Genomic DNA, 23,413 nt, shown 5'->3' with positions numbered 1-23,413 from the left:
GGGGTAGGGAAGTGGTGTGGGACAATGGTCTTGTGCCCTGTAAAGATTTGTCACTGTATTAGTTTAATAAAATGCTGATTGGCCAGTAACCAGGCAGGAAGTATAGGTGGGGCAACCAGAACAGGAGAATTCTAGGAAGAAGAAAGACTCAGTCTGCAGACACAGAGGAAGCAAGATCTAACTGCCTCACTGATAAAAGGTACCAGGTCACATGCCTAACACAGACTAGAATTATGGGTTAATGTACAATGTAAGAGTTAGTTAATAAGAAACTAATAGACCAACCAGTTTACAATTAATGTAGACCTCTGTGTGTTTCTTTGGGACCGAACAGCTGTGGGACTGGGTGGGACAGAAAGCCTCTTTCGACATAAGACCCCATCTCAAACCAAACCAAACAGAACACAAAGAGCAGAGGCAGGGAGATAGTCAGCCAAGTGCTTACAGTGAAAGCATGGAGACCAGAGTTTGGATCCAGGCACTGTGGAGCGGACATACAATCCCAGCACCAAGGAAGCAGAAATAAGAGGATACCTGGACTTCATTAGCCAGTCAGCCTTACCTAACATGTGTCTGTGTGTCTTTCTTCATCCCCTAGTCCCCTGTCAGTCTCAGGAGCCAAGTCATCCTGGACACAGCAGGCATGTGATGTTGACCTGTGGTCTCTGTGAGCACATATACCTATGTGGTCTCTGTATATATATACATATACATATGAATACATACATGTATCACATACTCACAGACACATAAACATAAAAACAGGCCTGGGAGATTGCTCGGTGGATGAAGCATGAGACCCAAGTTCAGATCCCTAGAACCTGCTTAAATAATAGATAGGCCTGGCAGCCACCTGTAGCTCCATGTTCTCAGGAAGCAGAGGCAAGGATCCCTGCAGTGAGCTGACTGGCAAAGCTAACCATATTGATAAGCTCTGATCATGACATCAGCCTTGGGTCTCTACACTCACATGCATACACGCACAAACACACATGTGTGAACATGCATACTTACATGTATACATGCTACACACATGCACATTAAACAGAAAAGAAAAATAATTAGAATGAGAGGCATTGTGTGGAGGGTCAGTGCTGTGCACCTCTGTGCGGTTGGAAGCTGTCCTTTCATGTGTGCCCTGCAAGATGGTAAACATGAAAAGCCGGAGACACGGGAAGGGTGACAGATTTCCTAGAACACTGGTGAAGGGACGCTCCAGGCCATGCCCCTGTGGTAGAACAGGAACAAACAGTCCAAATCTAAGCAAGGATACGCGTGGTTCTAGAAAAGACTCTGGAGCAAATGGCATTGCCAGACTGGTCGAGGAACTTGACCATACAGCAGAATGTAGGAACTAACAGGATTTTTACTATTTGCTTATTAATTTTTTGTTGCAGTTTATTTGAGGGTGGCACATGATCTACAGGAAGAGCGTGGAGGTCAGAGGACGACTTGTCACGAAGATTGACCTCAGGTCGCCAAACTTCAGCAGCAAGCACCTCCATCCGCTGAGCCACCCCACCAGCCTAATAGTAAATTTTAAACACATAAAATAAATAATCCAGGCAAATTACAAACTTAAATTCTTTGTTTTTTAACCGCTGGGGCTGGGGACTGGACCAAGTACTCTACATGCTGGGCAAATGTTCTTCCCCTCAGCGTGGGACCGGAGACTGGGGAATCGAACCTAGGGACCCTGCGTGACAGGTAAGCGCTCTACTAGTACAGTACAACTTCAACTTGCTTTTTGCGGGTTTTTTTTTCTCTTTTATGTTGCAACAGGGTCCCAGCAAATTGCCCAGACTGTCCTTGAACTCATTCTTTTTTAAAAAACAATGATTTATTTATTTTTATTTTATGTGCATTGCTATTTTGCCTGCATTCATGTCTGTGTGAGATTGTCATATCCCCTGGAGATAGAGCTACAGGCAGCTGTGAGCTGCCATGTGGGTGCTGGGAACCGAACCCAGGTCCTCTGGATGAGCAGTCAGAGCTCTTAACCACTGAGCCGTCTCTCCAGCCCTCCCTGAACTCATTCTACCCCAGCAAGCAGATAGTCTCTGGCCTCCACTTCTGGAATAATTGGGACAACTGTCTTGAGCCACGAGGTTTGGCTTCTAAACAGGGAATATATTCACATGGTTCAAAGACCAATATCAGGCTCTGTGTGGCACCGGCCTTTAATCCCAGCACTCAGGAGGCAGACGCAGGCAGATCTCTGTGAGTTTGAGGCCAGCCTGGTCTACAGAGTGAGTTCTAGGCCAGCCAGTGCTACACAGTGGCACATGTCTCAATAAAAAAGGGATGGTGGTGGTGGAGACATGGGTCAGCACCCATAGGTGGCTCACAATTATCAGTAACTCCAGTTCTTTGGGATCCAGTGCCCTCTTCTGGCCTTCCCAGGCTTTAGGCATGCATGTGATTCGCTGACATATATGTAGGCATAAAACCCATACACAGAAATAAAACCAAATTAAAAAAATAAATCCCAAACAAACAAAACAGAACAAAAGACTCAAACTATTTTAAAAAGTAAAGTAGCTGGGCATACGTCACCTCCTCCAGACAGTTGTGTGTGTGTGTGAGTGTGTGTGTGTGTGTGTGTGAGAGAGAGAGAGAGAGAGAGAGAGAGACTAAAAGAAATTATAACCAAATTTATCGTCTTCACCATTTTCTCCTTGAACTAAAGCATGAAGCTTAGCAGAGTTGATTGTGCCCACACAGTTGACCCTGAGGGACAAGCCACCTTGTTTTTCTTACGTATTTCCGTATGTTATTCTCCCGTGTACTGTTTTCAAAGTCTCCCCTCGAGGTCCTTCTGTGGAGAACTTCTGCTGTGCAGACACACAGTGATTTAAGCAGCCCTCCAGAGAAGGACACTCTCCTAGTGAGTGAGTGTCGCAGTGAATAAGGACACACTCATGTGCGTTCCTGTGTGCGAGCACATGTGAGGGGCAGCCTCTCCAGGCGGGAGTGCTGGGCTGCAGGCAGCCGCCTTGCTAGCTGTGCTTTCTGTCTCCCAGTCTCTCTTCCTGTGAGTCTGACTGCTGAGTTTCCCCACTGGCAATGCAGGAAAATGCCTGCTCCCCAAAGCCACATCAACAGACCGTGTTGTAAACTCTTGGGTTTTCGCCAAGCTGCTAAATGAGAAATGCTGTCTCAATGCAGTTTTAATTCTCACTTGTCCTCTGGGTGGGGCTGAGCATCTTTTTAAAAATTTAAAAGCCATTTGCATTTCCTTTCTGTGAACTGTTCATAGTCTCTGGCCACGTCTCTCTTGGGTTGCTGGTCCTTCCGGTTAATTACTAGCTCCAAGCAAAAGAAAACGCTGGAAAAAAAAATAGAATGAATCATAGAATAACACGGAGCTGGACTGTGAATAGCGGTTACAGCTTCACAACCAGCTAAACACATAGAATAACATAGAATAACATAGAATAACATAGAATCATAGAAAAGCACAGGGCTGGACTGTGAATAGCAGTTACAGCTAAATACATAGAATAACACAGAATAGCATAGAACAACACAGGGCTGGACTGTGACTATAGTGGTTACAGCTTCACAACCAGCCAAACACATAGGATAACATGGAATAACATAGAATCATAGAATCACACAAGGCTGGACTGTGACTAGTGGTTACAGCTTCACAACCAGTTAAACGCTAAATGTTGATGTAACCAAAATTTTCATTTAATTCTCTTGGGAGGGTGTGCATGTCCCTGCACCAGGTTGGGGTAAGACATGGGAAACCAAACCCTCACTTTCTGTGGGGAAGGCATAAATCTAGCACACACAGCATCACTCTGGCGTGTGGCTCTGGACGTGTGACGATGTGTGGAGGACAGTCCCCTGGCGGCCCTGTGGCTCCCCTGAAGTGGGGTTGGGGCCTGTGGGAGCATGTTACAGGAGCTGTGTGTTTAGTTCTGTTTCCTTCAGCAGTTCTGAGGACCGAACAGCGGGCCCCGCACCACAGAGGGCAGTGTGCTCCTACTGAATTATGCCCTCAGCACACACAGCAGCTAAGGGCTTCCCTCAAAGTTGTTTAGCCCATTTAACTTTGTAAAACTATCACTGTGGTCTAATAAAATTAACTATAGACAATTAAAGGGGATGATATGTACATTACAATATAAGGCCTCCCTGTTTAAAGAGGGGATGTCATAAAATCTAATATATAGGAGTGGGTTTTGGGGTTTGGTTTTTTTGTGGTACTGGGAATGGAATCCAGAGCCTAACATGTGTGGGGCAACTATTTTTATCACCGAGCCGCGACCTAGGTTCTACAAGGGGGCTTTGTGCTAGTGACCATAGCAAGGAATCAAAAGAAGCCCCACAAAGTCTCCTTTCTTTTACTGTTTTTCTATTTTTTTTTCTAGACAGGGTCTTGCCATGTAGCCCTGACTATCCTGAAACTTGCTTTGTATACCAGGCTGGCCCCAAACTCACAGAGATCCACCTGCCTCTGCCTCCCGAGTGCTAAGATTAAAGGTGTGCGCCACCACACCTGCCTTCCTTCTTTCTTTTTTTTTTAAAAAGATATTTGTTTTTATTATTTAAATTATGTGTAGGTGTGTGTCTGCATTTGAGTATGAGCTCATGAATGCAGGTACCTGCAGAAGCCAGAGGTATTGAATACCCTGGAGCTAGAGTTATGTGGTTACAGGAGCTGCTGGATGTGGGTGTTGGGAACTGAACCCAGGTTCTCTGGAAGAGCAGCATGTGCTCCTTTGTGTTTGTTTGATTTTGCTTTGTTTTTCGAGACAGTGTTTCTTTGTGTAACAGCTCTGGCTGTCCTGGGACTCTCTTTGTAGACCAGGTTGGCTTTGAACTCACAGAGATCTGCCTGCCTCTCCCTACACACCTGGCATATAGCCCGTGCTCTTAATGGCTAAGCCATCTCTCTCACTAACCCCTAGGAGGGGGTAAAAAAAAAAATATATATATAGATAGATAGATAGATAGAGAGAGAGAGAGAGAGAGAGAGAGAGAGAGAAAGAGAGAGAGAGAGTGTGTATGTGTATGTTGGGGCATCTGTGAACTATATCCCTAGCCTTTAGTTTTTTTAGACAAAGTCTCATCATGTAGCCTAGGATTTCCTCCAATACACTATGTAGCTGAGGCTAGCCTTGAACTTAAAATCCTCTCTCTTTAGCCTGTGTGCTGGGACTACATGCATAGGCTGCCATGCTGGGCTCCTGCAAGGTCGTTTTGAAAAGCAAATAAGAGCCGGAGTGATGGCTTAGCAGTTAAGAACACCGTCTGCTCTTCCAGCAGACCTAGGTTCAATTCCCAGCATCCACATGGCAACTCACACCTGTCTATAACTCCAGTTCCAGGGATCTGACACCCTTACACAGACAAATACAGGCAAAACATCATTGATCATAAAACAAAGATAAATTTTTTTTTCTTTTTTTTTTTAATATTTATTTATTTATTTATTATGTATACAATATTCTGTCTGTGTGTATGTCTGCAGGCCAGAAGAGGGCACCAGACCTTATTACAGATGGTTGTGAGCCACCTTGTGGTTGCTGGGAATTGAACTCAGGACCTTTGGAAGAGCAGGCAATACTCTTAACCACTGAGCCATCTCTCCAGCCCACAAAGATAAATTTTTAAAAAGAAAAGAAAAGCATGTAAAGTCATAGTCCTGGTGGGAGAAGAGACTTCCAAAATCAGAGGATGACTTTGAGTGTGTTGTTTTGATTTTGGTTGCTTGATTTTTTAAGCAGGGTCTCACTCTGTAGCCCTGGCTGGCCTGGATTGTTATGTAGACCAAGATAGCCTTTAACTCACAGAGATCCTTTTGCCTCTGCCCCCTGAATGCTAGGATTAAAGGCCTGCTCCACTATACCCAGACTAGAGTTTTCTTTCAAGAGAGTATTTATTGATTTTCTGTGTATGTGTGTGAGTCTGAGTGTCTGTATGTCCACCATGTGCATGTAGGAGCTTACAGGAGTCAGAAGCAGATATCAGGTCCCCTAGCTGTAGTTACAGATGGTTGGGAGCTACCATGTGGGGGCTGGGCATTGAGCAGGTCTTCTGCAAGAGCCCTAAGTGTTCTTAATCTCTAAGCCATTTATGCAGTCCCGTATTCGCTGTGGTTTTGTTTAGGTTTTGACACTGAGGGTTATGCCTCAGGCCCCATGCTTTCTCACTTTGCCCTATCCATACTCCAGTCCACAGACCTTTGGATTCTGGCCTGATGGGGTACAGGAACCACTGTCTTCTCTGCTGCCTTAACTAACTAAAAACAGCCTAGCAGTGGTGGCACACACCTTTAATTCCAGCACTCGGGAGGAAGAGGCAGGCAGATCTCTGTGAGTTCGAGGCCAGCCTGGTCTACAGAGTGAATTCCAGGACGGCCAGGGCTACACAGAGAAACCCTGTCCCCACCCCACCCCCAACATTAAAGAGCAAGTAACAGACCCTGTGAAGCTCTGATGATCAGGAGAGGGCAAAAGTGAATGACCGAGCCCCAAGACTGCCCAGGCTCTCAGGTGGAACTTCCAGGCTCTGGGTAGGAAGCACAGCCTGCTGGTCTCTCAGGGTGAAGGCTGAAAGGACGGGAGCCCAGTGAGGCCAAGGCAGTTCTAGACTGTAGCACGGAGTCCCAGAGTGGAGAGCCGCACAGGGAGGGGCCTTTGGAGACCCACAGAGTGGCCCTCATCTCTTCAGCTGTGTGATTAGCGAAGCCCGGGAGAAAGCCGCTCTGGTGTGTAAGACCCAGGAGAGAAGAGCAGCAGGGTGTGTCAGAGCTCACCCCGGGCCACCAACCCCTCATTTTCCCACAAGCCAGAGCGGGAGGACAGTCTTGCAGAGGCCGCTCTTGGCTGATTCCAGATGCATTGCCTCTCAGCTCTGCACTGATCCTTCATAGCCGGCCCAGTAAAAGTGGAGAGACAGTCCGAGCAAGGAGCTTAGCACGGAGCGTTCCTCATGATGCTGCCCTATCCCCGCTGATTTCTTCAGCGGCAGCAACTCCTCTGCTACAGCCGCGGAAGCGCTGCTCCTTAGCGGTGGTCTCATCAACCCTAGGAAGAGTGCTGTCTTTATTCGTCCCTTCCCCGTCTTCGCCTTTCAAATACATCATCATCGTCATCGTTATTTTAGATGGTGGACTATGTCGCCTAGGTGGGTCCTTGAGCTCCTGGATTAAGCAATTCTCCTGCCTCAGCTTCCAGAGTTCCTGGAACTACAGGTGTGCTTGACAGTTCCTATATTCTTAGTTCTGCTGCCTTCTTGCTAGCCAGTTCCTCCCTGCTCTGATCCCTTATTAAAGTTAATAAGTCTTCACATTAAACTGCTCTGTGGGAAGTACCGTGTAGTCTTCACATTAAACTGCCCTGTGCGAAGTACCATGTGCTTTCTTTCTCCTGACTGGATAGCTGCTGCCGCAACAGGTTCTTCAGAATTGCTCTTTAGACTAGCCCTAGAACAAAGGTTGCTCTGATCTTGCCAGATGTCACCTAGAAGTGAACCTTTGAAGGGCCAGTCCAAGGTGGATGTGGTGGCCCACACCTGGGAAAGGAAAAGCTGGGTGACCAGGAGTTCAAGGTCGGCTTCACAGTGAGCTCACGGCCAGCGTGAGACCCTGCACCCACACAAAAGTCCAACTGTTCTACCTGTTCTAGTAACTCAGTCAAGTTTCTGAGGAAGGCTAAAAACAGTGAAAGAAATATTTATAAAATTCCAGCATCAAATAACATTAAATACTAACATCTAATATCCAATCAATCATTACCAAATGTTTGAGAGTATCAGATCCCCTGAAACTGGAGTTACAGACAGCTGTGAGCTGCCATGTGGGTACTGGGAATTGAACCCCGGTCCTCTAGAGAGCAGCCAGTGCTCTTAACTGCTGAGCCATCTCTCCAGCTCCAAATTTATTTCTTTTAAAGTCAAGCTAGCGGGACTCATGGGAAGACTCCAGGGGAAGAACGGGAAGGGGAAATAATGTGATTATATCATAATCTCTCTCTGTGTACACACACACACACACACACACACACACACACACACACACACACACACACTGAAAGCTGACATAGTAATACACACCTATGATCCTGGCACTTGAGAGGTAGAGGCAGAATGATCAGGAATTTAAGACTTACCTTGAAGTACATGATACTGTCTCAGAGAGACAGAAGTGAAGAGGGCTGAGCCCAGTACACTGAGTGTATAAGGCCTTGGACTCACCTCTGCACTGGACAAAAGAGCCCACATGAGGCTGGAGAGACGGCTCAGCGGCCAGGAGCATTTGTTCCTCTGACAGAGGACCTGGGTTTGATTCCCAGCACCCACATGGTGGCTCATCACCATCTGTAACTCCAGTTCCAGGGATTCAACAGCCTTCTCTGGCCTCTGTAGGCGTCAAGCGTGCACGTGGTACACAGTCATACACACATGACACATGGTACACAGTCACACACACATGACGGAAAACTCAGTGTGCAGCAAAGTTCTTAAAAGTCTGCAGAAGATCCTAACACGATGTTTTCAAGTGAAACTAGTTGTAAAGTTGAAATGAATTTTTTTAAAAAGATTTATTTATTTATTATGTATACAGTGTTCTGTTTGTATGTATGCCTGCAGGCCAGAAGAGGGCACCAGATCTCATTACAGATGGTTGTGAATTGAATGTGATTGCTGGGAAGCAAACTCAGAACCTCTGGAAGAGCAGTCAGTGCTCTTAACCTCTGAGCCATCTCTCCAGCCCTTGAGATTAATTTTTAAATTATGTTCCTAGCACTCACCTTATTCCACGGTGTTGCCTTTAGTGGTACAGTCATTATTTTTAATTAAAGTCATAACATATTTTTTATTGATTTTTATTGAGCTCTACATTTTTCTCTGCTCCTCTTCCTGTCTCTCCCCTCCCACCTTCAATCCTCCCCCAAGGCCCCAATTTACTCAGGAGATCTTGTCTTTTTATACTTTCTACTTCCCTTGTAGATTAGATCTATGTCAGTCTCTCTTAGTGTCTGCATTGTTGTCTATGTTCTCTGGGATTGTGGTTTGTAGAATGTCTTTCTTTGCTTTATGTTTAAAAACCACCTATGAGTGAGTACATGTGATAATTGTCTTTCTGGGTTTGGGTTACCTCACTCAAGATAATGTTTTCTAGCTCCATCTATTTTCCTGCAAAATTCAAACTGTCGTTATTTTTTTCTGCTGTGTAGTACTCCATTGTGTAAATGTACCATATTTTCCTTATCCATTCATTGGTCAAGGGGTATTTAGGTTGTTTCCAGGTTCTGGCTCTGATGAACAAAGCTGCTATGAACATAGTTGAGCACATGTCCTTGTGGCATGATTGAGCATCCTTTGGATATATACCCAAAAGTGGTATTACTGGGTCTTGAGGAAGGTTGTTTCCTAATTTTCTGAGAAATCGCCACACATCCAAAGGGTCTGTACCAGCTTGCATTCCCACCAGCAATGCAGAAGTGTTCCCTTTGCCCCATAACCTCTCCAGCATAAGTTGTCATCAGTGTTTTTGATCTTGGCCATTCTTACAGGTGTAAGTTGTTTTGATTTGCATTTCTCTGATGACTAAGGATGTTGAAAAGTTCCTTAAGTGTCTTTCAGTCATTTTAGATTCCTCTGTTGAGAGTTCTCTGTTTAAGTCTGTACTCCATTTTTTGTTGTTGTTGTTGTATTATGTGATCTTTTGGTGTCTAATTTCTTGAGTTCTTTGTATATATTGAATCAGACCTCTGTCTGATGTGGGGTTAGTGAAGATCTTTTCCCATTCTGTAGGCTTCGTTTTGTCTTGTTGACCATGTCCTTTGCTTTGCAGAAGCTTTTCAGTTTCAGGAGGTCTCATTTATTAATTGTTTCTCTCAGAGTCTGTGCTGCTGGGGTTCTATTTAGGAAGTGGTTCCCTGTGCCAATGCGTTCAAGTGTACTTCCCATTTTCTGTTCTGTAAGGTTCAGTGTGGCTGGCTTCCTGTTGAGGTCTTTGATCCATTTGGACTTGAGTTTTGTGCATGGTGATAGATATGGGTCTATTTTCATTCTTTTACATGTTGATATCCAGTTATGCCAGCACCACTTGTTAAATATGCTTTCTCTTTTCCATTTGATATTTTTTGCTTCCTTGTCAAAAATCAGGTGTTCGAAGATGTGTGGATTGATATCCAGGTCTTCTATTTGGTTCCATTGGTCCTCCTGTCTGTTCTTATGCCAATACCAGGCTGTTTTCAGTACTGTAGCTCTGTAGTAGAGTTTGAAGTCAGGGATTGTGATGCCTCCAGAAGTTCTTTTGTTGTACAGAATTGTTTTGACTATCCTGGGTTTTTTGCTTTTCCATATGAAATTGAGTACCGTTCTTTCGAGATCTTTGAAAAATTTTGCTGGGATTTTGCTGGGCATTGTGTTGAATCTGTAGATTGCTTTAGGTAAGATTGCCCATAACATAAATTTTGATTTGCAGCTTGTACCTAGAGTAGTGGTGCTGTTTAAGGAACATTGCTAAGACCCTTTACATGCGTCACTAATTTCTTCATAGCACACATTTAATGAAAGTCTGATGATTTCAAAAGAAACAAAACAAAAAGAACATTTAAAAGCTAATCAATGGGCTAGGCATGATGGTACATGCCTTTAGTCCCAGCATTTGATAAGCAGAGGCAGGCAAAACTCTGTGAGTTGGAGACCAGTTTGGTCTATATAGTGAGTTCTCAAAGCCAACCAGAGCTACATAGAGAGACCCTGTTTCAAAACCAGCAAACAAACCGGGAAGTGGTGGCACATGCCTTTAATCCCAGCACTCGGGAGACAGAGGCAGGCAGATCTCTCTGAGTTAGAGGCCAGTCTGCTCTATAGAGCAAGTTCTAGGTAAAAACATGTTCAGTGGTTAAGAGTGGCTCCTCATGCAAAGGACCTGGGCTTGGTCCCCAGCACCCACCTGTTAGCTCACAGCTGTCTATAACTTCAGTTTCAGGGGTTCCCATGCCCTCACATGGACTCTGAGGGCACCAGCCACATACATGGTACACAGACACACATGCGGACAATACACCCATACATATAACAATAAAAATAAAATAAATCTAGTGATTGTTATGGCTGCATGGCCAGGGTAAGGAGGAGTGGTTATTTGATTTTTTTAAGATTTATTTATTTTTATGTGCATTGATGTTTTGCCTATATGTATGTCTGTGTGTGGGTGCCAGAACCCCTGGGAACTGGAGTTACAGACAATTGTGAGCTGCCATGTGGGTGCTGGGAACTGAACCCAGGTCCTCTGGAAGAGCAGCCAGTGCTCCTAACCACTGAGCCATCTCTCCAGTTCTGGCTGTTTGATTTGTTGTGTGCACATTCGTGTGCACAGAAGACAGACTAAGAGTTGATGTTCTCCGTCTGCCAGTGGGTTCCAGGGATCAAACTCCAGGGTCAGGCTTGACAGCAAGTGCCTTTACCCTCTCAGCTCTGTTGGCCCTGATTTGAGTTTTGTTTTGTTTTATTTCCAGACAGTCTTACTTAGCCCAGGCTGAGGCTGAACTTCAGCCTTTAGGACTTAATTGCTGTGTGTGCCACCACGCCCAGCCTCCAGGACATTGTGTGTTGGGGGGGGGGGTAGGTCTCTGTGTGTGTATTCTCTGATACTCAGATATGATGATGCGGGAAGGAGTTTTCACACATTTCAAAGCTGAAATGGTCTTTCCAGGGCAGGCCTTGCATTGTAAAAAATGTTTTTAAGAATCCTTCAAGCAGAAGAAAGATGACGGATGATAGAAAGGTAAAGAGACTCAACAAATAGTAAGCCTGTAAGTGTTTTATTTTATTTATTTACTGAGACAATATCTCACTTTATAACCCTGGCTGACCTGGTACTGAGTTTGTAGACCAGACTGGCTTTGAACTCACAGAGATCTACCCCCCTCTGCATTCCAAGTGCTGAGATTAAACATGTCCTGGGATTAAAGGTGTGCACATTATACCAACTATGGGTTTATTTGTTTGTTTTCTGAGACAGGGTTTTTCTGCATAGTCCTAGCTGTCCTGGAACTAGCTCTGTAGACCAGGCTGGCCTCGAACTCACAGAGATCCTCCTGCCTCTGCCTCCTTAGTGCTAGGGTTAAAGGAGTGCACCACCACTGCCTGGTTATTTTATTTATTTTTTATTTTTTTAGAGAACTAAAAAAAAAAAAAAAGAAAGAAAGAAAGGTGGGCTGGAGAGATGGCTCAGTGGTTAAGAGCACTGACTGTTCTTCCAGAGGACCTTGGTTCAATTCCCAGCACCCACGTGGCAGCTCACAACTGTCTGTAACTCTAGGATCTAGCACTCTCATACAAACATACATCCAAGAAAAAGAACATCATCATCATAATGAACTTTTAAAATTGTTGATGAGGGCTGAAGAGATGGCTCAGGGGTTAAGAGCACTGACTGCTGTTCCAAAGATCTGGGTTCAATTCCCAGCACCCACACAGTAGCTGACACCTGTCTGTAACTCCAGTTCCAGGGGATCTGACACCTTCACACCAAAGCACATGACATAAAGTTAAATAAATTACTTTTTTTTTTAAAAAAAAAGAAAACTAACAAAAAAGAAAAAGTAGAAGGAGGAGAAGGAGGAAGAAGAAGAAACAGAAGAAGAAGGAGGAGGAGGAGGAGGAGGAGGAGGAAGAGGAGGAGGGAGATCGGCTGACCTAGGTTGTAATTCTAGCTCCAGGGGCATCCAGTGCCCTTTTCTGTTCTTCGTCTGTACCATGCACTTGGGTAGTGCACAGACAGACAAGCAGTCAAAACACCCACATCCACACACAGTACACACGCATTCTATCTGTTGTGGGACTCACAGTACATAGTCCATAGTGACATGAGGACACAGGTGCAGGCTGAAATACCTGATGACTGGATGTGGTTAGGAGATGCTCTCATTGTCCTAAAGGGAATGTGTTAAGTTGAAATGAGCCAGTACTGGAACGACATGAAGTTATGATCACAGGGAGCCCACTCCACAGGGCAGTGGGGCGGGGCTCCTAAGCAGGCAGAGTTCCCACCAAACTGCTGCAGATGAAGAAAGAGCCCCTCTCCTGCCACCTTTAGGTGGTAATCTATTGTATTTTAAACTCTGGCCTCTGCTTAAGACAGTGCTTCCAAAATGCTGGGGCTGGGGGTGGGAAGAGGGGCTGTGTTGGGGTGGGAAGCAGCACTCTTCCTGGCTTCTTTGCCCTCTATAGATCTGGAACTCTCAGAGACTGCTAGATGCTGGGGTTCCATTGTCAGTGGCCCCAGAAAAGGGGGTTCACTAACTGTGGCTCTCAACACACACACAACACGACAGACAACGACCAACCCACAGATATATGAGAGAATCTCTGGGGGACGCTATTTGAGCAGCCTCAGCACCATGGGACTGGGGACCAATGCAGTGGATCAGGGAGCGGGGAGTAGCCTCTTGCTCAAGGAGGGTCGTTCACCGAGGTGTTCTGTAAGAAGGGCACGCTCCGCTCTGAGTGGGAGTGTTTTTGTGACTGTTGATGCTGCGGAACAGCAGCCTCTGCCCTGCCGATGTTGGGGAGATTGCAAGGCGTGTTGCTTTGGTTTACGCTGCCTTTGTTTAACTGTGAAGCTGTGGTTCTGTGCCTGTCTAAAACACCTGAGGGTCTAATAAGGAGGTGAACAGCCAATAGCGAGGCAGGAAAAAGAACGGGGGGGCTGACAGAGTATGAATGTGTATGTGTATGTATGTGTATATGTATACACACACACACACACACATATCTGAAACAAGGAAAAAAAGAAGCAACCAGAGAACAAGGGGAGGAGGACATCGGGGGCCAGCCACCCAGCCACCCAGCCACCCAGCCACCCAGCCACCCATCCACCCAGCCACCCAGTCATCCAGTCACCCAGCCACCCAGTCATAGCCACCCAGCTACCCAGCCACCCTGACACCCAGCCACCCTCCCAGTCATCCACCCACCCACCCAGCCACCCAGCCACCCAGCCACCCAACCACACAGCCACCCAGCCACCCAGCCACCCAGCCACCCTGACACCCAGCCACCCTGACACCCAGTCACCCAGCCACTCAGCCACCCTGACACCCACCCACCCACCCTGACACCCAGCCACTCAGCCACCCTGACACTCAGCCACCCAGCCACCCTGACACCCAGTCACCCAGTCAGCCACCCAGCCACCCAGCCACCCTGACACCCAGCCGCCCTGACACCCAGTCACCCAGTCAGCCACGGAGTAAGAGTGAAAACAAGATATACAGAAGTGAAAAAAGAAAACAGCCCAGAGGCAAAAGGTAGTGAGGATAATTTGTTAAGAGAAGCTGGCAAGAAACAAGTCAAACTAAGGTCGGGCATTCTAACTAAGAATAACTAAGAATAAGCCTCCGTGTGATTTATTTGGGAACTGGATGGTGGGCCCCCTAAAAAGTCAAAAGAGTAAAACTTCACACAACATTTTGGTCCAGCTTATTTTGTCTGTTCAGTCTCCCTGCAGCAGGGTGGGTCCCCACTGCCTCCCTGACCCCAATCTGGTCAGTTGTCAATCCTCCTGGAGGCATCAGATCCTTCTCAAAACCACCTCAAAGGTTTGTTTCTTTTAGGAGGGGCTCTCATGAGCCCTGAGGCTGGCCTGGGACTCTTGCTCCTGCTGCTGCCAGCTCCTCGGTGCTGAGCGCACAGGCTCACACCACGAGGCTCAGCTGTGCGCACTCAGAGTTTAGCTCCTGCTCGTGTGTAACTGGCACTCTAGGAGTGACGGATGTTCTCAAGACCTGTTGTGGTAGCCTTTCTAGGGCCGCCTTCTGGCAGAGGGTGTCACTTTCTTTTCTCATTCCCAGGAGTGGGTGGCGGGATCATTTCTCTTGGTCAGGGATCTGTGTGGGCTGTTTCCTCTTGGGCCATCCTGGGGCCCAGGTAGGCAGACATGGGCATGGCCCCACGTGGGTGAGACAAACACTGTTAGTGTCCAAAGGCCCTTCCCTGAGGTTCAAGGTCTGGGTGTGTGTTTGTCTGTCTGTGTGTCTCTCTGGATGAGCCTGTCTGTGGTGTGGGCAGAAAGGTCTCTCTGACCTCAGGCTAAAATCGTCCTAAATGGTCCTTCATTGTTTTCTCCTAAGCGAGGTGGTGTAGGGGTGGAGTGTTCGGGTTCCTGGGGGCATGTGGGCGTCTCTAGGGTTATAAAATTTGTCTGTGTCGTCCTCACAGTTGTTTGTGTCACGCGTGTGCCTGTCACGCGTGTGCCTGTCGGTGTGCTCTACAGATCCCAGGAATGTGACCATGGCCCCAGTACCCTTCTTCCCTGTCTGTTCTTTCCCAGACTCCTGACTTTGCCCCGTTTGTTTGGCCACTGCCTTTCTTGGCACCAAACACTGTTTATTTTGTTGGGACTGTCGGCAGATCTGTGTTGGACAACTGTCACTTTTTGTGTCACCGTATGTGACCCTGGATCCCTGGATATGAATGTGCCTTGGGTTGCCTGTAAACCCCTTTCTTTGTGTGGGAGCTGGAGTTGTAGGGATGTGTTGGGTAGGTAGACGTGTTTGAAGGATTGGAAGTGGGCTGAGCCTGTGCCTGTGTGTGCCATATATTCACGATCTGCGGGACGGAGTCTGTCTGTGGGGATCGAAGCTAGTCCCTCCGGCATAGTGTGAGGTCCCTCACACCCCAGCTGTGTAAACAAGCACGTGTTTTCCTTCCTAAGACCCATCCTCCCCACTGAACAGTGAGTTTGGCTGTGTGGGGCTACACAGTAGTGAGAGTCTCTGAGTGAATGTGACCCAAATGTGCAAAGTTATGAGTTAGGACGTGGGTAAAGCTGAGTGTTCCCTGGACAAGCCCAGCCTCTCAGGCCAGATGAGCCTGGTTCTCCCAGGTTCCTGAGCCGGCAGGCCCACTCCCTTACAGCCAGGCTTGACAGCAGCACTGTAAGGACCTGGGGCCAGAAGCTGTGATGAAGGTCACCAAACTGGCATTGGCCCTGGCGGGGGAGCCTATCTGCCCCCACTGGCCAAGCGAGGGGAGACTAGAGGAAGCTAGACTTTAGGATCAAGTTGCAGATACACAGCTCTGGGCTCAGCCTGGCCTTCCCCTGCAGCTCGGGGCCTGAAGAGTCTCTCAGCTCCAGCACATCCGGGCCCTCCTGTGGGACACACGACACTTTCCCAGACTTTGTCCCAGGGCTGCGGTTCCCTGCATTTCCCACCTGTGTTCCCCATGCCAACCCATATTCCTCACCAAAGCCCCTGCTCTTCTCACCCCAGTCCTTGTCTCTTGGTCCCAGCCGGCGTCCATCTTAACCACCACATATTTTACCACCTCCTTCAAGCGAGGTTTCCCCAGTTTCCAGCTTCATGACTAGAAAGTGTTAGAGAGAATGAATAAAATACAGGCGCTGATTGACCCGGGACGGACAGGTGTAGTGGCCCAGGTCTATCCCCAAGTCCAGAGCGCCTAGAACAGGGGCAGGCTGTTGTGGGATGTTTGTACGCCACTGAAGATGTATTGATGTGATCGGTGTAATAAAAAAGCTGAATGGCCAATAGCTAGAAGGGAGAGTATAGGCGGGACTTCTGGGCAGAGAGAGAACTCTGGGAAGAAGAAAGGCAGGTCACCAGCTAGACATGGAGGAAGCAGGATGGGAAGTATGGAGGTGAGGTAACGAGCCTCGTGAAAGAACACAGACTTAAAAATATGGGTTATAACTGGGCCATGGTGGCACACCTTTGATCCCAGCACTCAGGAGGCAGAGGCAGGAGGATCTCTGTGAGTTCAAGGCCAGTCTGGTCTACAAGAGCTAGTTCCAAGACAGGCTCCAAGGCTACAGAGAAACTTAATCTCAGGAAAAAAATAATGGGTTTTAAGAAGTAGTTAGGAACAAGTCTAAGCTAAGGCTGAGCTTCCATAATTAACAGTAAGTCTCCATGTCATGATTTGTGGGCTGGCCGTCCCAATGAAAGTCTCCAGGTCATGATTGTGGATTGGTGGCTCCAATGAGAAAGCACCATACAGAATGGAGAGTAAGAAACTTTTTTTTTTTTTTTTTGGAGAGAGGTTTGACAACCCTGCTTCTTAATGACCAACACTCCTTCACCCTTTCATAATTCACAAACCCTACCCAGTCCTGCAGTGCTGGCCCCAGCAGGCTGTGTATGAGACTGTCTCCTCAAAAAGGCAATAGCAAAAGAGTTAGGCAGGGTGGCACATGTCTGTGACACCAGCACACAGGATGTTAAGGCAGAGAGATCACTCTTTCAAAGATAGATAGAAGGATAGATGATAGATAGATAGATGATAGATTATAGATAGATGGATAGATGGATGATATGGTGTAGGAGGTCCTTCTGTATTTGTGTTTTGTTTTCATTGATTATTGAAGAAACTGCCGGGCTGGAGAGATGGCTCAGAGGTTAAGAGCATTGCCTGCTCTTCCATAGGTCCTGAGTTCAATTCCCAGCAAGCACATGGTAGCTCACAACCATCTGTAATGAAGTCTGGTGCTCTCTTCTGGCCTGCAGGCATACATGCAGGCAGAATATTGTATACATAATAAGTAAATAAATATTTTAAAAAAAAAAACTGCCTTGGCCTAGTTGATAGGGCAGAACTCAGGTAGGTGGGGAAGATAGAACAGAATTCTGGGAAGAATAGCAGAGTCAGGCAGACACCATGGTTTTCCTGCCTGAGACGGATGCTGGTTAGACTCATACCGGTAAGCCACAGTCAAGTGACAATACACATTAATGGAGATGGGTTAAACTAATATGTGAGAGTTAGCCAATAAGAGGCTAGAGATAATGGGCCAGGCAGTAATTTAATTAATAGAGTTTCTGTGTGGTTATTTGGGTATAAGTTAGCCGGGCGGCTGGAACAAGGGGCCCCACTTCCCACAACAGAGTGGCGCCCAATGTGGGGCTCAAACCCACGACCCTGAGATTAAGAGTCTCATGCTCTACCAACTGTTTTGTTATATGTAATTTTACTATGTTAAAGTTAAAGCCTTCCTTTTTGTTTAAACAGAAAAAGGGGAAATGGTGTAGAAGGTCCTTCTGTATTTGTGTCGCTTTCATTGGTTGAATAAAGAAACTGCCCTGGCCTTTTGATAGGGCAGAACTTAGATAGGCAGGGAAGACAACTAAATGCTGGGAGAAAGAAGGCAGGCAGAGAGAGAGAGCTGCCATGGAGACTCCAGGTCAGACATGTTGAATCTTTCCAGTAAACCATGACCTCATGGTGAGTACACATTAATAGAAATGGGTTAGGTCAAGATGTGAGAGTTAGTCAATAGGAGGCTAGAGCTAACGGCTCTAACTAACTAACTAATTAATTAATTAATACGATTTCTGTGTGATTATTTCGAGTGTAAGCTAACCGGGCAGCAGGACGTAGCCCACTGCTTCTCCTACTACAATGATAGATGATAGATAGATAGATAGATAGATAGATAGATAGATAGATAGATGATAGATAGATGATAGTAGATAGATAGATAGATCATAGATAGATAGATCATAGATAGATAGATCATAGTAAGATAGATTATAGTAGATAGATAGATTATAGTAGATAGATAGATAGATCATAGATAGATAGATTATAGCAGATAGATAGATAGATAGATCATAGATAGATAGATCATAGTAGATAGGTAGATAGATAGATAGATAGATAGATAGATAGATAGATAGATAGATCATAGATAGATAGATTATAGTAGATAGATAGATAGATCATAGATAGATAGATCATAGATAGATAGATCATAGTAAGATAGATTATAGTCGATAGATAGATTATAGTATATATAGATAGATAGATCATAGATAGATAGATTATAGTAGATAGATAGATAGATCATAGATAGATAGATCATAGATAGATAGATAGATAGATAGATAGATAGATGATAGATCATAGATAGATAGATAGATAGATAGATAGATGATAGATCATAGATAGATAGATTATAGTAGATAGATAGATAGATCATAGATAGATAGATCATAGATAGATAGATCATAGTAAGATAGATTATAGTAGATAGATAGATTATAGTAGATAGATAGATAGATAGATCATAGATAGATAGATTATAGCAGATAGATAGATAGATAGATAGATAGATCATAGATAGATAGATCATAGTAGATAGGTAGATAGATAGATAGATAGATCATAGCAGATAGATAGATAGATAGATCATAGTAGATAGATTATAGTAGATAGATAGATCATAGTAGATAGATTATAGTAGATAGATAGATAGATAGATCATAGTAGATAGATAGATAGATCATAGATAGATAGAGCATAGTAGATAGATAGATAGATCATAGATAGATAGATTATAGTAGATAGATAGATCATAGATAGATAGATAGTTAGATAGAGCTCAGTGGCCAGAGAAATGGCCCGTTGGCTAAGATCACTTTCTGATCTTGCAGAGGACCTGGATTTGGTTCTGAGCATCCACATAGTGGCTCACAACTGTCTGAAAGTCCAGTTCCATGTAATTTGGCATCCTCTTCGAACTTCCACAGGTACCAGACATGCACATGCACACATACAGAGTCACACACGGAGTCTCTTTCCCTCTCTCCCTCTCTCCCTCTCTCCCCTCTCCCTCTCTCTCTCTCCCCTCCACCACACATTGAGGCAGAACACTCATAAAATTACAATACAAATAAATAAATAAATAAATAAACTTACAAACTTGGGTAAGAGCCTGGTAGTGGCACAGTCCAGTACTCAGGAGGCAGAGGCAAGTGGATCTCCGTGAGTTCGAGGCCAGTCTTATCTACATAGCAAGCTCTAGGACAGCTAGGACTACATTGAGAGACCCCATCTCAAAACAAACAACAACAAAACAAGCAGAAGGAGAAGGAGGAAGAGGAGGAGAAGATGAAGGAGGAGGAGGAGGAGGAGGAGGAGGAGGAGGAGAAAGCCCTTAAAAACACAACAACAAAAAACTTTCTGAAACTCTACACATACCGTGGTTAACCCCTCAGTCTAAATTCAATCTAAATGTTGTGCCACCTGGTGGATATTAAGTAGAACTTCAGACTCTGAGTGGGCACCCAGCCACAAATAGCTCAGATCCCAAGCCTGTGTCGCAAACAGCCCTGGTTCTCTCCCTGCCCTGAGCATAGCTGACTCACCCCAGTCTCTCACACAGGAGAGGACACAGCTACTCCGAAACAAGCCTCGCGGTCTACGACAGCTGCGCGTTTGTTGTGGCTGTTCCCTGCCGCCCACTCAAGAGGGCAACGGAGGGATGTAAAACGCTAGATCGGAGAGACTGGTTGGGGACCCTTGGTGTCCTTTTTGAGATGAAGGCAAAGGAGATGGAAAACTCCTCTCTGGGTGCTGCCCATCTGGGGTTCGCCTCCCCATCTGCAGACTTGAATGCCTTGCCTCAGAGCTCTGTGCAGGGTGGGGCAGCAAAATCAGCCAAAGCTCAAACCCTGGGACGACACCTAGAAGGCCCTGGCTTGTGTTCATCTAAGTGCTGAGCCCGTCCTCAGTCCTCAGTCCTGTCACTGGTCCTGCAGAAACAAAAGTTCTCTGTGCCGGTTACGTTTAACTTGACACGACCTGGGCTCACCTGGGCAGAGCGTTTTCATCAGGTATTAACTCCATCAAGTTAGCCTGGGGATTGTCTGTGTGGAGTTGTCTTGATTGTTAACTGATAGGGAAGACTCAGCTCATTGTGGGGGCGTTCCCAAGGCAGGGGATCCTGAACAGAAGGAAAAAGCTAACCAAGAGCAGCAACCAGTCTTGACGTGGTGGCACACGCCATTAATCCCAGCCCTCAGGAGGGAGAGGCAGATGGAATTCTGTGAGTTCGAGGCCAGCTACATAATGAGACTTTGTCTCAAAACCTTAAAAATAAATCAAGCAAGAGTATGGGATTTTATTTCTCTTCTTTCTTTCCTTTCTTTTCTTTTTTCCTTCCTTTTTTGAAATAGTCCTGGTTGTTCTGAAACTCAGACTGTAGACGAGGCTGGCCTTGAACTCACAGAGTTCCACCTGTCTCTGCCTCCTGAATGCTGGGATTAAATGTGTTCCAGGCCTCAGACTTGGTTCCTCTCTGTTCTTGACTGTGGTGTGGTGTGACGAGGGCCTTCAACCTCCTGCCACCGTAACTGTCTGCATGAAGAGCAGAAATAAATGCTCCTCCCACCCCACAGCTAAAGAAATAAAACTGGAAGAGGCCTGACTGAGAGAGAGGGGTTTCCTGCTGGAGTGTCAGGGAAACGGAAAGGGATCGTGGAGGGGGCGGCACCTTTGTCACTGCTTGTTGACCACGTGCATTTTCCCCTCTGAGGATTATGTATGAAAGAAGAGAAGACGAGGGCTCAGCACACAGTCCAGTCTAAGCTCTGACACATCCCTGTGCCCAAGGCTAAGTGGCTGCTGTCTGTGAACTCCAGTTAACCCACCTGTGAAATGAAGGCTCTGGGCCACTCGCGCAGGCTTGAGGTCTTCATAAACCTTTCCCGTCACAGGGGCAGAGGTGATGGCTGTGGGCATGAGCGGAGGAAGTCAGGACTCATGGGAAGGCTCCGGGTGTTGAAAGGGGTGGTCAGAGGTGACAGTCAAGTCCGGTTTTTCTCTCTGCTGCTTTCCTGATGCGGAGCATCAAGCCCAGAACTTCACGCATCCGAAGCAAGCACTCTACCACTGGGCTGCACCTTAGCTCTGAGACCCACTTTGACTGTCAGCCCTTCCTCCTGCCACTAGCCGAGGGACACAGCTCTTAGACACCATGTGTCGGTGCAGCAGTAAGGCCCGAGAGGCCACACAGTGCTGGGGAAACACCACCCCCAAATCCGTGGCCCCTTCACGGTCTGACTATTTCTAAATTTTTAAAAATTTGTTTTTCTTTTACTTATTTCGTCCAGGGTGTTGCTGGTGGTTAGAGGACAGCGTCGAGCACCCAGTCCTCTTCTGCGCATGGGATTCAGGGATAAAACGTGGCCATGGGGCTCGGGGCAGCCCCTTTTACCCCTTACTGCTCTGCTGTGGTGTTTGAGTGAGAACAGGGAGTGGACCTGGGAAAGGATTAGAAGGACAAGGAGGTGTGGCCTTGTTGGAGGAAGAGTGTCACGGGGGTGGGCTTTGAGGTTTCAGAAGTCCACCAGCCCAGTCTCTCCCTTTCTCTGCCTCTGCAACAGGGTGCAGCACTCAGCTACATCAGTACCACACCTGCTTGCAGCCATGGTGATAGTGTACTGTGAGCAAGTCACCAGTGAGGTGTTTTCTTTGGTAAGCGTAGCCTTGGCCATGGTGACTACAGCAATAGAACAGAGAATGAGACCTATTCTAAATTCTTGAAGCCACAAGCACCCCCATCCCGGTCGCCAGCCTTGCCTGGCCTGGAAATTTCAGAATCCACAGCTGAGTCCTGTTGCCTCATGAATGATCTGCACTGTGGCAGGGCTTCCAGCTCCGCACAGGGAGCCAGCATTGTGAACTTCCTCGCTGAAGTGGGCTTCCTCTGACCCGGGGAAAGATGTGATTTGTGATTTCCCCAGCTATTCCCATAACCCCTGGCCTTTAACCATGGTATACTCATGGTATATGTGTGTGTGTGTGTGTGTGTGTGTGTGTGTGTGTGGTGTACTACTAATTTTTGATCACATACCGAGTCCTAGTTAGGGTTACTACTGCTGAGACGAAACACCATGGCCAAAGCATGATGGGGAGGAAAGGGTTTGTCTATTTGACTTATGCCTCACATCACAGTCCATCACTGAAGAAGTCAGGGTAGGAGCTCAGACAGGGCAGGAACCTGGAGGCAGGGCTGATGCTGAGGGCACATTGGGGTGCTGCATACTGACTTTTCTCATCACAGCTCGTTCAGCCTGCATTCCTTTTGTTGTTGTTGTTTGAATTTTTTTTTTTGAGACAGTATTTCTTTGTGTAGCTCTGGCTGTCCTGGAACTCACTCTGTAGACCAGGCTGGCCTCGAACTCAGAGAGATCCACCTGCCTCTGCCTCCAGAGTGCTGGGATTAAGGGTGTGTGCCACCACCTCCTGGCAAGACCACCGGCCCAGGGGTTGCACCACCCACAATGGGCTGCTCCCCAACATTAATCACTAAGTAAGAAAATGTCCTACAGACTAACCTGACGGAGGTATTTCCTCAATTGTGGCTCCCTCCTTTCAGATGACATAGCTTGTGTCAAGCTGACATAAAACTAGCCAGCACACACCAACACATATGGAATTAATTAGGAGCAGTCTTAGGTAAGGTTGTCATTTGTGTGCTGAAACAATGTGATCAAAACCTATTCAGGGAGGAAAGGCTTTGCCTGGCTCCCTGCACAGCAGCCATCACTGACGGAAGCAGGGCAGGAAGCTGGAGGCAGGAGCTGGTGCAGAGGCCACGGAGAGGAGCTGCTCACTGGCTTGCTCAGCCTGC

The 23,413-nt window shown here is 46.6% G+C and overlaps 1 long non-coding RNA gene across 2 annotated transcripts in view; it reads left to right on the top strand.

The window, feature by feature from the left end:
- Positions 1–23,413, top strand: part of LOC146891352 (uncharacterized) — a 31,077-nt gene that overhangs the window by 5,678 nt on the left and 1,986 nt on the right. For both annotated transcript variants that reach the window (XR_015735205.1, XR_015735204.1), the window contains exon 2: positions 1,398–1,707. This is a non-coding gene — a long non-coding RNA (uncharacterized LOC146891352). The remainder of the gene's footprint in view (positions 1–1,397; positions 1,708–23,413) is intronic.

The sequence above is a fragment of the Myodes glareolus genome, chromosome 17, assembly GCF_982192425.1.
Source record: "Myodes glareolus chromosome 17, mMyoGla1.1, whole genome shotgun sequence".
In the NCBI taxonomy this organism is placed as follows: Eukaryota; Metazoa; Chordata; class Mammalia; order Rodentia; family Cricetidae; genus Myodes; species Myodes glareolus.
The sequence above is the reverse complement of the archived record's forward strand: the minus strand, read 5'-3'. Positions and strand labels throughout refer to the sequence as shown.